The sequence below is a fragment of the Rattus norvegicus genome, chromosome 15 (genome assembly GCF_021556685.1).
Source record: "Rattus norvegicus strain SHRSP/BbbUtx chromosome 15, alternate assembly SHRSP_T2T, whole genome shotgun sequence".
Lineage (NCBI taxonomy): Eukaryota > Metazoa > Chordata > Mammalia > Rodentia > Muridae > Rattus > Rattus norvegicus.
Genome location: NC_141548.1, coordinates 10,326,236 through 10,341,115, shown reverse-complemented (window position 1 = coordinate 10,341,115; position 14,880 = coordinate 10,326,236). Strand labels below are relative to the sequence as shown.

Below are 14,880 nucleotides of genomic sequence, written 5' to 3'. Positions count from 1 at the left end.
GTGTAGCTTCACCCCACCATGAGAGAAGACTAATGTCCTATAGGGTAGCAGGCATTATTCTGAAATCATCAATAATTTTAAACTTTCTTATTAAAACAGTTAAGAGTGTGTGTGTGTGTGTGTGTGTGTGCATGCGCGAGTGTGTGTGTGTGTGTGTGTGTGTGTGCATGCGCGCGTGCATGCTTGGGCACATACACACGTACCAAAGTACATGTGTAGAGGTCAGAAGGACAACTTGTAGAACCTGAATGTCTTTTGCCATGTGGATCCTGGGGTCAGACTCAAGTCATCAAGCTTGGCAGGCACCTTTCCCTGCTAAGCCACCTTGCTTCCCTGCCCCTGGGACAGGGCCAGCAGGCGTGGGCCTCAACAAGTCTCAATGGCTGCTGTGGGTGTTAGGCTTATTTCTATAATAACGTACATGTTTTCACATCCCTCCAAGGAATGTCCTCCCTGCTAGCATTAATGACTCCATCAAAATCAGAGACAGCACAAGTCAGGGAGGCAAAGGCATAGCTACTTTTTCAGAATGATAAATGCTGGGACCTTCAGAACAGTCCTTAAAGCTATGGAAAAGAACTCTAAAAACATGAGTTTGAAAATATATAATTTCTCAGCTATGCAAAAATAGGAGGCTGCGATATGAACTGTATAAGGAGCTTCACAGATCTGAAGGAACAGAGGCAGCTGCACCGTGAACCAGCTCGTCAGAAAGATACAAACTCAGGCAGACACAAATGCAGGCAGATTCCTGAGTTCAAAGTCAGCCTGGAACAGAGAAAACTTAGGTTCAGGTATGGTTGGAATGGTAATTCCAGGGCAAGGTCTGTGCGTGTGCTTGCTGTCTCTTCGTCAGAGTAAAAGGGCAAAGGTCATGGACTGCTGATTCACAGGTGGTCAGGAGGGACCCTGATATAAATGACTGAACTCATATGTAAACAGAAACCTAAGTGTCTTCATGGGATGAGCTGGCAGAAAGTGGTAGCTGTTGTTTAGATTTTTTTTTTATTTCTTAGCGAGAGCTGAGCTGTGTGGAGATCTCTGGAGAGCGAACATAGCTCTTTAAAAAAAAAATTTCTAACAGGATTTTTTTATTTTAGTTGGAAAATCCATGGAGAGTAAACACAGCTCTCTTAAAAATTTTTTTCTAATAGGATTTCTAACATCCCCAAGAATTACGCAGACAGTTGACGCAGCTCTTTCAGAATGTTTTCTAGCAGCTACCCAGGGAGGCTGTCTGAAGAGCAAACACGGTTCTTTTAGACTTTTTGTTTTCTGTTTTTTGTTTTTGCTTTTGGCTTTCTGATTTTAATCAGAAAACCCAAGAATTACTTTTAGAATTTTTCTAACAGGACTATCTTTCTCCACAAAAGTGTAACTTTAGCTTTCTGATATTCAACTTTAAAAATTTATTGTCTGTCACATATCCCTCCTCATCTGCAGTTTCTAGTTCCAAATCCTCAGACGTAAGTACACATGGGACAACAACAGAAACTAGGAAAATATGAAGAGATGTGTGGAGCACTCAAGTGGGGACTTGCAGGAGACAGGAAATACAAAACAAGAATAAACACGGGAGGTTATGTGGAAGGAGAAGGAGAAGGAGGGACAGATAACACCATTGTGGTTTAATCAAAACCTGACATGCAAAAATAACACACACACACACACACACACACACACACACAGACGCACACACAGACACACGTGCACACGCACGCACAGGCACACACACACACACACAGACGCACGCGCACACGCACGCACAGCTCAGGCACACACACACACACACCTAAAATCATATGCAATACACATATGTGTCACTTAGAAGTTATGCCACTAGGACTGATGGTGACAATGCTGCTCACAAGAACCACAGACTCACAAACCAGGCATAAGAAGTCTCAGTTAGAATGGCTGGCCAGGGTAAGCCAAGTAATTCCCCAAATAATGGCTGTTGCTCCTGAGGGCAAAGCCCTATTGCTGAAAACATCACAAGAACAGAAAACAGGATTTGGATGAGTCCATCTGGATCAAGCCTTCTTTCTGTGGTCGAACTTCTATGGTGTCAGAAAACATTTTCTGGGCAAAGGGTTATGGGGGACAAGTAACCCCAGCTGTGACACCTGTGAACCACGGTGACGGGCCAAGCAAGGCACGCATGTAAGGTGACTAGTGGCACCAGGCAGGTGGCACACAACAGCTGTCTAACTGGACCTGAGGCCCACTCAACAACATGAAAAACTTGGGGCTCCTGAGGTCATGGATCTCCGCTAGATCCATAGAACTACATTCTAATTGTTACCCTTTGAGTTGTAATCACCCATCATCAAAGAGGACCAACACAGAGCACCACAAGTAGACACTATGCAGAGGTCGATGAATGGACCCATCTCCATTATAGCTTATGAATCTGAGGCTGAGGACTTAGCCCAGAAGACAGGGTGGGAAGATCTAAGAGCCTTAATACCTGGAAGTCTGCTGCCCAACAGTCTTTCACAGAAATGGCTGCACAGACAAGATCTGAACAATGGAAATGTCAACAGACACACCATGTCATACCCCATTTATACAAGGGACTTCAGGCAGGCAGCTGACCAGACAGCCTCTCCCATGGAAGAGGATCCTAACTGGGTACCCAGAGCAAAGTGGCCAGCTCTGAAAACATATACACATGAACAACAAAACAGACTCAGTGTGTATGTGTGTGTGTGTGTGTAAAATAAAAATCAGGGAGGAAAAGTTATCAATTTGAGAGTGGTGGTGGGAACGTCCATGGATGGAGTTACAGGGAAAGAACTGGAAGAAGCTGGAGGAGAGAAAAGGAAGAAGACGATGTCATCGTATTTTAATGAACAATGTGTATAAAATGTTTGTATATAAATGTAGTTAAAACTAAAAGAAAAATTGGAGAAATACACCTTTTATAGAAGTGTAACCGGTGCCTTGGGTAGGCATTAGTAACTGAGGTCCTGGAGCACAGCTAGCAGCCAGGCTGTACACACACAAGCCACAGGTTTCACTCCACCAGGAGCACGGAGACTGTTGGAAGGAAACGAAAGCTCACCTCTGCACGTCTACCCTTGCACCCTGTCCCTTTCAGTGAGTCCTTCCCAGACACAGGCTCAAATGTGGTCTGTGGAAATCAGATGAGATGATTCATCGTGAACACAGAGATAAAAAGTCATACTTCTAATGAATGAGAATCTGTTCCTTCAAACGCCAAGTTCAGTCTTCTCAACACTATGGCAAAGTGGGCGGGGACTTCTGAAGTGTGGGTTGATTCTTGTGTTTGGGTCCCACGTCACACATTTTTGGTCCTCCGTCCCCATCTACCCCCACCCTATCGCAACCCTACAATTATGAATTTTAAATGCTGTATAAGTGCTCTCTATTCAGAACTGACAATAATGAACACGCTGAGGCCAGAGGGTGATGAAAATTTCACACATGCCAAGCTCACAGTCTCCATACCAACAGAATAAAGCTTTTCAAATGTCTAGTCTCTTGGGGCTCATCTAACAGAAACATTTTTAAAGCTCCCATGGCTTTTAGAGAAAGAACAATATCCTTAACCTGGCCAAGAAGATGGCAGCAGCACAGGGCCTGGCCTTTCCTTGAGCTCAGCTACTCCAGGTCCTTGGCATCCCAGTCTGGTTCCTGCTCAGGGACCACAGTGGCCCCTCTGCCTCAAACTCTTTGCCCTTACACTGGATACTCAACATTGGCTCCAAAGGCATTTCCCCAGAGTCAGTCTCCTGGTGGGTATCGTCACCCGTACCTGCCATCCCAGCCCAGGAGGGCTGAGCAGGAGGGTAGTATTCTGAAGCAGGCTTGAGCTAGATAGTAAGACCCTGTCTCAAAAAAAGAAACACAGAAAAACAAAAGATAATCTCCTCTGGCTTTGTTTCCCTATATCCCATGTGCTATGCTTTCAGAGTAGCCCAAATTTCTCTTCCTAACCTTTCTGCCAACCGCCTCCACCGGAGAGTGTCTGTTAGCTCCGTCTTTTACCTGCAAGTGGGCTCCAGCAAAGGTCCTGCTCATTACAGTGACCTTGCCAAGCACGAGCACGGGCTCTGCACACAGCTGGAATCCAGATGCTCCCAGACGCGGATACTAACAACAGTTCCCTCATAAGGTTCTTTGGAGGATTAAACTGTATAATTCATATAAAACCCTGCCCACCATTCAACACATTGATGTTTTATATGACTGAATAACAAAGAGAGATTTGGCAACATTTGTTAAAACTCTTCAAAACCAGATGACTGCCGTAGCTCCACTCCATTTATTTATGACATCCACAATGTTTATTGTAAAGAAATAATTAGACCTCAGCAGAAGTGTTTGCTGCTAAGCTCTGTGAACTGAGTTTAAATCCCCATAGCATAGGAAGAGAACTGATTTCTCCAAGTTGTCACTGACCTTCACAGGGTGTGTTAGGCAAATGCACACTGCTCCGCCAAAGCAAATAAAAAAATGTAAATAAAAAATGATAGAAAACAAATAATGAGAACTATGCAGAAGAGTAATAAAAATGATATCCATGATATCATCAGCTTTAAAAGGGCCTCTACTTACTGATGAGGGATTGATTATGTGTCATATGGATATAAGAATATTGCAGACACCGAAATCCATTTTCTTAACTCTCCCAAGAATTTCTTCACAATGTGAATTTTCATAAAAACAACAACATCAACAACAACATCAACAACATCATCAACAACAACATCATCAACAACAACAACATCAACAACAACATCAACAACAACAAACTACTTTACAGGCTGTCACTGGTTTTAAAGATGCTCCAAGATTAGATACCAGCACCATATGTAGGGATAGGAACAGCATAGCAGTTCACAGCTACTGGATGTGAGAAGCATTTCCATCTGGAATGTGAGTCAGGGGTTAAGTGCCTAGAGCACTTCCAGAAGGTCTGGCTTTGTCTCAAGGACTGACTTCAAGTGGCTCACTGGCTTCAACTCCAGGGAACTGGATGCCTTCTTCTCATGTGCACATACCCCCTTCCCACCCCACACTTATGCAATGCATATAATTAAAAGAAATAATATAAATCTTTAAAAAATAATTTTATTTTGCAATGCTCAAAACTGAAGCCGGGGTCTTACTCATTAAAGACAAGAACTTTCTTTAAAACTGAGCCAGACTCACAGCCCTAAAACAATTTCGGTAACAGTTTATCAAAGGACTTTTGGGCAATAATTATTTAGTCTGTGGACAGTCAAGTTTGTTAACACCTGGATCAGACATTACACTTTAAGTAAAACTAATGCTTAACAGTAAGGAAATGAACCATAGGTCAGGATGAGCCGTAGGTCAGGAGGTTCATTCACTTCTTTTGTCCACGCTTATGGGGAGCTATAGCAGTAGACAGTCTCTGGGGGAAAGGACAAAACACTTGGAGAGGGATCTATTTATTTGTTTAATAAGTACGGATGACTTTTCTGCATGCATGCCTTGCAGAGACCAGAAGGGGGCATCGGGTCCTCTGGAACTGGGGCTATAGACAGTTGTGAACCATCAAGTTCGCGCTGGAAATTGAACCTGGGTCCTTTGGACGAACAGCCAGTGCTTTTAGCTTTCTGTCTGGCCTGAGAAATTTATTTTTATTTTTTGAGGGTATGGCCACTACTAGGTTTCCTATGCTTCAGTGGATGGTACTGTGCCCCCTTGCACATATGGGCAGCACCCAGTGGGGTTAGTGGTCTCTCAAACAAGCAAACAAACAAACAAACAAACAGGCATGAAGTTTGGAGGTGAGGTGTAGTATTGGATAAAGCAGAGCGACCTCAAAGTGTAATAGTCCTCGCTAGGCTGTGGAAAGCAGCAGCTAAAAGGCAGGTCAGAAAGCAAAACAATTCTTTGTGACTTGACCTGAATGAGGAGGAATATCAGTCCTTTTCTTTTTGGATTCTCAAAGTGAATCTCAGGCTCCAGTTGAGCCTCTGGCCTGTGGGCTTTCAACTAAGATTCCACCATTGCTTCCTGGGCTCAGAGCTCTGGACTCAGTCTGGAACTTCATTACAGCCTTTATGGGTCACCACCTCTAAATGTAGGTCCAGGGACTTACTGCACCAATAATCACAAGTCAACACCTCACAATAAACTTTTCCATATATGTATACACACACACACACACACACACACACACACACACACACACAAAACTTGGTTAGCTTCATTTCTCTGAAGAATCCCAATACCATCCCAAATGCCTACTTCAAAACCTTCCCTACCCCGACACACGTTCTTCCACCCCATACCCCAAGTCCTCTTTCAAAAGTCCATCAGAAAACATGTTTAAAACTTGAGATCTATTGCTGACATTTACTTTCCTGGGGCAGCACCAGGATGGAACTCAGGACTCTGTACATGCTAGGCAAGTGCTACCTACACCCTAGCCTTTACCTTTGGAATGCCTAGTGTATGAGAACAGAGAGAATGCAGGACTAGAGGAAGGTAATTCTGTCCTAAATTAGTGGAACTATAACTCCAAAACAGACATTAACCGTAACAAGGGCACGAATCCCGTTCTGGGAAGTTCATAAATGGTAGGCAGCTATCACTCTTAGGACTTTTCATTGAGCACCAGGTCTGCTGGACAAAAGCCAAGTACCCCAGTACAGCCTATTATGTGAATTCCCGAAACTGTTATCGAACATTAAGACAAGTGACAAAAAGCCACACAAATGAGAGCTGACAAAGAACCTTGAGGTGGTGACCCAGAAATACCAGAGCTAAAAGGACCCATCTCTCCTAAGTGTTTGCCCATTACCAGCTGGAGCGTATATCTAAATGGTCTTGCCCAGTATCTGATTGTTTATGCAAACTCAGTATGTCTTAAAGTCTGCCTGAACCAAAAACACGTGGCCAGGAGAGAAACGGAAGCAGTGGCAGGTAACCGTGTAAAGCCTGGCCTGACAGGACGGGGCACGACTACACCCAAGGGTTCTCACTATCTCTGGGTGAGATAAGGGTGCTCCTATCTCTGCCTCCTGGCTACCTCCTGGGATGCACAGTAAGCCTGGGCCTCTGAACTGTAGGAGTAGAAATGTAAAGAGAGCAGCAGGCAAACAGCCAAGCCTTGTGGACAAAATGCCTATGATGTCCATCACTTAGAGGCATGCCACACTGCTGGGGACCCAGCAGGATCATGATGAACGGACGTCTCACACTTTCTCTAGATGTGAAACATCTTGTAGCCAGGAAATCCCAGATGCACAAATTTCCTAATGAAGTGGAAAAAGAGGAGCATTGGCCACAAACCATCGCGGGCCCAGAGGCAGGGTCTATCACACTGATGCTTACTCTGAGGCATGGTATCAATGCTTGAGCTGCTCTGGGCCTCAATCAGAATGGGGCTTCTGGGAGGCTGCCCATGTAAAATTGAGATTTTCAAAGGATTTCCAGCTCCTGTTGTTACCAGCACCTATATTTTTTTGATGCTTGGTCCCTTGGGGTCTAAGGAAAGAAAATTCCCTTCCACAGGTGGTCTGCCACACTGAGCTGCATAAGTCCTTCCTCTGAGTTCTCCTGTGTCTGCCACTGTGAGTGTTGAGTTTTAGTCTAACCAGAGAACTGGTCCTACACAAAGTGTTCATGTGCTCCTTAGCACTCAGGCCGCTAGGTGTTGTGGACGGTCCTGTGTAGCTGGGATAGCATTCTCCCTTTCCTTCCTCACAGTCCCAACCCTGGCCCTTCAGGGAGGGAGACGTGATTTTTCCTGGGTACATGAGTCCCTTTCTGGCTAATACATAAGGTCTAGTTCTATGTTTTGGTGTGGCACAAAGGCAACGTGGATCGAGCCTCTAGCTTTGAAGTCTGAAGGCCAACCCAAGCAAGTGTCAAACGCACAGCCCACCACAAGCAAGCATCCTTCCTTGCTAGCAGTCCTTGCTGCCCCGTAAGCAGCAAGTCCAAGAAGCCCAGGAAGAGGAGGAGGAAGCAGTTAGACTGCAGAGTAAACCCTGGCAGGTGGAAGTGTGCACGTTCTGGGCTTTTACTTCTGTCTCTGGTGTTCTCAGTCTCCCACCTCCACTGTTAGCCTTATCTAGGGCTTGGGAAAGAACTGTAGTCTGAGCTGTTTGGCTCCTCACCCACAGGCTGACCTCATCCCCCACCTCCTTGCCACTTCCTAATCTCCTGGAGGGGGAGGGTGCTCTAAGAGTTAAGCGTGTCTTTGGTGGGTTGGAGGCTTTTCCTGAGGTCATGTGACCCATCTACTCATTCACAAGAGGGTTCAAGGGAGAGGATAAGGAATAGGCAAAGTCATCATGGGGAGCTCTGGTGACTGAATACTGGTGACTTGATAAGAGGGAGAAACAAAAAGGAACACAGACACACCGGCCTCCTACTCCTACTTCATGGCCTCCCAGCAAGAAGGTCTCTCCTTATACTCCTCCATTTTGTATTCCAGATAATGAGATGCAATAAACCTTTTGGGTGTTTTGGCTTTGGGGACTTTTGTTTATTTCCTTGTTGGTTTTCCTGTTTTATCTTGTTTTTGAGACATAGTCTCATTACGAATCCCAGGCCTAGGCTTGAATTCATAACCTATTTTCACCTCCTAAGGACTACAACTACAGCAATGCCATCATAGCTAGCTAAATGTATTCTTTGTTTTATCTTTTTTATTGAAAATGTTTCATACAGTATGTTCTGATCATGATTTTTGCCTCCCATAGGTCCTCCCAGATCCTTCACACACACCCAACTCTACAACTTTTCTCTCCCTCCTAAAAAAACCAAACAAGCAAACAAAACCCAACATACACAGACACACATATATATATATACACATGTGCACACACACACACACATACATACACCAAAACCACAAACCAGAAGCTAAAATATACACACAACACATACACACCAAATAACCACAAACCAGAAGCTAAAACAGATACACAAAAGACGAGATAAAAAGTGCCCAAACAAAGCAACCTGAGATAAAAAGTTTGCAAATACACTATTGAGCTCATTTTGTATTGGCCATCTACTGCTGGGCATGGGGCCTATCTTGGAGTGTGGTTCATATGCTCAGTGAGACGCCATTGGAGAAACTGAAATTTCCCTTTGTAAGACTTTATAAAAATGACCAGGGCCACTAACCAGCGAGAAGGCGATTTAGCGACACTGGATACAAAGACACTGCAATGCTTACTTTGCTAGAAGAAAGGGCTCTTGGGTGGCTGTTTGGGTTATGGTCAATAAACTCAAGAAATCCAGGGACTGGCGGTCTAGCTTAGCTGTGGCTAACATGTCCAAGTGTTCAGCCCCCAGGAACAGAGCAGGGCTGGAAGCACAGAGGAGCTGCCTGTTAACTTGTATGACACACCCCACACTTGTGCAATCAAGGGTGACACTGTGACTTCCTCCCCACTGCAGTGTTCATTCAGAAAAGGAAGGGAGTCCTTCCTGTATAAAATAATCCCAGCTGGAATTAGGAAGATGGAGGCAGGAGAATCAGGAGTGTGAGGCTGGTCTGGGCAACACACCAACCCCTATCTCAGAAACACAAGAGGAAAGAAAAGAGGTCTCTCAGGAAAGAGATAGGTGCGATGGCCCCATGTCACAGAAAAGTGTTTATATAGTAGAACATTAAGACAGATACCTTTTCCTTTTGTGGGGTTATATTTTATAAGATAAAGAGTAAACAGGTTTCTTTATAAATAACATAATAATTTAATATTTGATGCTACACTAAAGCACATGAAGGCCACCCTAGAGTCAGTAGATGAAAAAACAGAATGTATCCATGTTTCCTGTGTTGTTCTACTCCCAGCAACATTAAAGCCATTTGCTTTCTTTGTTTTCTTTTTCTTTCTTTTCATGGTACTGGGAATGTATCCCTGGGTCCAATACATGCTAGATAGAGGCTCTACCACTGAGCTATATTCCCAGCCTAATTCTTGGGGTTTTAAAAAATGATTTACTTCCTATACCTGTGTGTGAACGCCTAGGAGACCAGAAGAGGGCCCAAGACGCCCTGAAACTGGAGCTACAGGCAGTGGTGAGTTGCCTGTGAGTGCTGGGAACTGAACCCACGTCCTCTGCGAGTGCACAAGTGCCCCTAACCTCTGAGCCATGTCTTCAGTCCCAATGCTTTCTGGTTTGTAATAAAAGCCATTTCTAGCACCAGGACTCATCCTCACTCACACACACACACTCTGTCCTTCTGTCCTATTAAAGCCATCTGCCAGTTGTCATCTAGTTACTGTTTTCATGTTTGTGGCTCCAGTTTTTCTAATCATTCCTAAGTCCTTGGTCTCGCCCTCAGCCCTCAGTGTGCGCAATCCCATGCCCGAGCTTGCATCTGTGGCTGCTGTTCTGACCTGTCAGCATTCCAACCCCAGCCCTGCCAGGCTGAGGCTCTGCTGTGCCACATGTGTGTCATTAGGTGCACAGAGAGGAGAGTGGCTATGTCTACTGTCAGTGTCCTGACCTATGAACATCTGAATGATTAACAGTATAACACTCCCTGAGACAACCATCAGTCTGGTGCCATGGAGGTCTGGATGGGCTCCCAGTACAGGGAGCAAATGTGAGACTAGAAGAATGAGCCCTTGACAGACGACCCTCCAATGGAGCTACTCAGGTGAGCCCAAGTGAGGAGCAAACCTGAGACCACCACCAGACTGGTGCCATGGGGCCCAGATAGGACCGAGTGTAAGATCAGTGTGGCACTATACAGGCCTGGGAGGGAGCAGACCATGCCCAAGATGACCCTTGCCTGGTATTGTAATGCACAGGCAAGACACAGCACTGCTGAGACAAACCCAGATACTCAGAGACCCCAGGCAAGCAAGTGGTGAAGAGATGGAGAAGAAAGAGAAACAGAAATATGTGAGCACAAGGAAGAAGGGCAGAACTGGAGACTCTGGGGTAGTGAGGGGCAGCCTGATGTGAGTAGCCAGTGATGCCATGGGACCATGGTGGGGCATTGCCTGTGCTGCCACTGGCGTCACATCTGGGTCTGCAGCTCTGCAGCAAAGGAGTTTCTCACCACCGAAGGCCAGGCAGACATCCCTGGTCTGCCACCCCCGGGCATACTGATGTCTGAGGACTGTGCACGGAATTGGTCCCACCCCTCACCTAGGCCTTGTGGGAGATGTGGCCCTGGAGGCTCACCAGCTGCAGGAGGAGAGCAGGAGAACTGGCCCTGCCCCTTACCAGCTGCAGCACTTGGGAGAACGGGCTCTGCACCTCGCTTGAGCAGCACATGAAAGCTGACTCTGGTATCAGGGGCTCAGGCAAGCGGACCTGAGGGTGTGAGCTGGGACAGCTGACTTTGCCACTTGTCTGCTGTGCCGTGACATGGCCAAGGCAGAGATGGGACCCCCCCCCCCCATCTATGGCAGGCGGGAGAGCTAGCCCTGGGGTCATGAGAGCAGGACAGCTGTCCATGCCCCTCAGCTACTGCAGTGCTTGGGAGAGCTAGACCTGCACCTCACCTAACCAGCACAGTAGACCTGGCCCTGGGTGTGGGGTTGTGGGCTTGAGTTTGGAAGCGTCAGCCCTGAGTCTTGTCTGTTTGCCCTCAGCGAGGGAGAGATCCCCTCCCCTCCTTTTGCCCTTGCCACTGGCGGTAGACAGGAGATGAGGTCATGAGAGCAAGAGAGCTATCAATTGCCACCACACTTGGGAGAGTGGCCCCTGCACCTCACCCGGGCAGCTCAATAGAACTGACCCTGGTGGGGGGTGCAGGTGAGCCAGCCTCAAGGGTGTAAATGTGGGAGACCTGGCCCTGCCATTTGTCTGCCATGTGGCAGCTTGTGTGAGGGAATGTTGCCTCCCTCCATCCTCACCCTGTCACCTAGGGCAAGGAGGAGAGCTAGGCCCTGGTCATGACAGTGGGAGAACTGGCCATTTCTCTTATCAGCTATAACCCTCTGTATAGAAGATCCTATATCTCACCTGGGCAGCACAGTACAGCTAGTCCTGGTTGTGAGGACCGCTGGTGAGCTACCCCGAGGATGTGAGAACACAAGAGCTGGCAGGCTGACCAGCCCAGGTACCACTCAGGGCTTTGAACTTGCCCACCCTAACATCTACCCCATCAGTGAACTGCTGGGAAGTGTGAGGGGGCAGATCCTACAGGTCCAAACCACACCCTACACAGGGCAACAAGAGGCATCCAAGAGCAGTCCCACTGGAGTTCCAGTATAACAGAGTAGCAGAAGCCAGAGTCCTTGTACTGGATCAACAAGCACTGCAAGGAACATCTGCGAGCAAAGACTTGTAGACAAAAGGGGGTACAGTGGGATACAGCGTGACACACTACAGCTTCCAGATTGTTTTCTCTGTTGGGGGGAGGTTGCAAGGACGGAGGGTGGGTATAAAAGGAGGAGGGTGGGATTGGGGGACATGTTGTGAAATTCACAAAGAACCAATAAATGCTTCTAAGTTAAAAATAACATAAGCAGTCAACCAAGCGAAGGAGACTCCTTGAAGCTCTCAGAGTTTATACTCGCAGAGAACTGACAGAGGCCAGGCGACTGCCAGCCTTTCTACCCTAACTTTGTGTACAAACCACTGATTTTCTCAAGTGTTTTCAATTTTATTTTATTTTTTTTAATATGGAAGAGTGTTTTGATCACAAGTATTGTCTTAGTCAGGCTTCTATTCCTTCTATCATGACCAAGAAGCAAGTTGTGGAGGAAGGGTTTATTCAGCTCACACTTCCACATGGCTGTTCATGAGCAAAGGAAGTCAGGACTGGAACTCAAGCAGTCAGAAAGCAGGAGCTGATGCAGAGGTCACGGAGGGATGTCACTTACTGGCTTGCTTCCCCTGGCTTGCTCAGCTTGCTCTCTGATAGAACCCAGAGACAACACCACCCACTATGGGCCCTCCCACCCTTGATCACTAATTGAGAAAATGCCTTACAGCTGGATCTCATGGAGGCATTTCCTCAAGGGAGGCTCCTTTCTCTGTGATAACTCCAGCTTGTGTCAGGGTGACACACAGAACCAGCCAGTACACGTGTGTATGTGTATCACCTGCACACATCATCACGTTTCTTGGAATTGGAGTTACAGACAGTCGTAGGCTGCCACGTGAATGCTGGGAATCTAAAATGGGTACTCGGAACAAGTGCTTTTCACTGATGAACCATCTCTCCAGCCACTATTTATGCCAGATTTAAAAATGAAAAATATGAAAAGCAATCCTGATGTACAGAGGAATGTACTCAGTATGTAGCAGGTATGCATGCCTTCACATAAACCACAAGTCCAAAATTGAAAAAAGGAAACAGGCAGATGAAACTTAGTAGGTAAAAGCAGTCTTCTTTAAGCAATGTCAGGGCTTGGGAACAGCGACCCAGAGTATAATGCTTTGTTATGACCGGTGCTTTGCCCACCTCCCCAGCCCTAGTACATTTGCCTCTGAACTGCCAGAAGGGGGTTTCTCTGAAATTACCCTCTGTAGCTAGCAGCCTGATCCTCCAGAAGGTCAAGGAGCAGGACAGACACCACAGCTCGCCCTGAGACAGAAAGGCTCTGCTCAGACTTTCATCCCATTGGCTCTCTTAGAGATCATTTACCCTATTCTCATACTGCATACACCCCACTTCTTCTCCCCTATGAAGGGAGCTTGTAAGCTTCAACTACTTACCTGGCCTGTATTTGAGTGTCATGATTTGTGTAATTACCATAAGCTTGAAATTAGCACATGTGTATGCCTTCCCTCCTGTCTGTCTACTGACAGTTTGTTTCAGACTCAATGGATTCCATCAAACCATCGAGGATTGAACAGACGCTCCTTTCCCTGCTATCAGACAGAGCTGCTTTTGCCACGGGCCTTTGCACAGGGAAACAGATAATACAGGAAGGAAGCTCAATGCCTTTCTACCGTCCCTGAGTTACAGAGCCAGCCAGAAATGTTCTACTCTGCTGGGAAAGTGCTAACAAGGGAAACATTCCCCAGACAGACTGTAGGCCGTGGTTCTCAACCTGTGGACCACTACCCTTTTGTAAACCTCTATTCCAAAATTATTTACATTATGATTCATAACAGTAGCAAAAATACAGTTGTGAAGTAGCAACAAAGGTAATTTTATAGTTGAGGGTCACCACGGCATGAGGAGCGGTATTAAATAAAGGGTCGCCACATTAGGAAGGTTGGGAATTAAAAAGGTATAGCTTTAAAGCTTGTGCCGCAAATGCCATCCACCCACCCCTGTCACAACTCCCTAGCTTATCTGGACGCTGCAGACCTCAAAGAAAAGCCAATGTGAGGAAGGACAGTTTCTCCCACAAACTTAATCTATGCATAGGAAGATGCAGGGTCATAAAAACACCCAGGCCAGGAGTAAGGAGATGTGGGAAGTGGGTGGCCGGGCTGACAGCTATGTTGTTCACAGTACTTAGAAACAGGTTTTTATTTGTATGTAAGGCAAGTGCCTACCATTTCATTAAAACATGCAGAAGGGGGTTGGGGATTTGGCTCAGTGGTAGAGCGCTTGCCTAGCAACCGCAAGGCCCTGGGTTCGGTCCCCAGCTCCGGGGGGAAAAAAACATGCAGAAGGGGGTGGGCTAGAGAAAGGACCTGGGTTCTGTTCCCAGGACCCACACGGTGGTTCACAACCATCCAAAACTCCAGTTTCAGGGATTTAACCACACTTTCCTGACCTCTGTGAGCACCAAGAACACATATTGTGTACATACATACGTGTGGGAAAAGCATTCATATCATAAAATAAAATACATAAATCTGGAAAAGGAAGAAGGAAAACAACTTTAAACCCACAGGCAGGGCAAGGGGATGAGATGAACTGCTCATCACTCAAGCTAGACCAGAGGCCCTGCTAGCAACCTGAGCGGTAAGTGGAAAGTCGCAGTAGTG

At 46.4% G+C, this 14,880-nt stretch overlaps 1 protein-coding gene and 1 pseudogene across 8 annotated transcripts in view; one reads left to right on the top strand and one right to left on the bottom strand.

The window, feature by feature from the left end:
- The window catches only part of Ube2e2 (ubiquitin-conjugating enzyme E2E 2), a 277,992-nt gene that overhangs the window by 203,251 nt on the left and 59,861 nt on the right, over positions 1-14,880 (bottom strand). The gene's annotated exons all lie outside the window — the stretch shown is intronic.
- On the top strand, positions 10,390-10,511 carry LOC120097263 (small nucleolar RNA SNORA17; annotated as a pseudogene).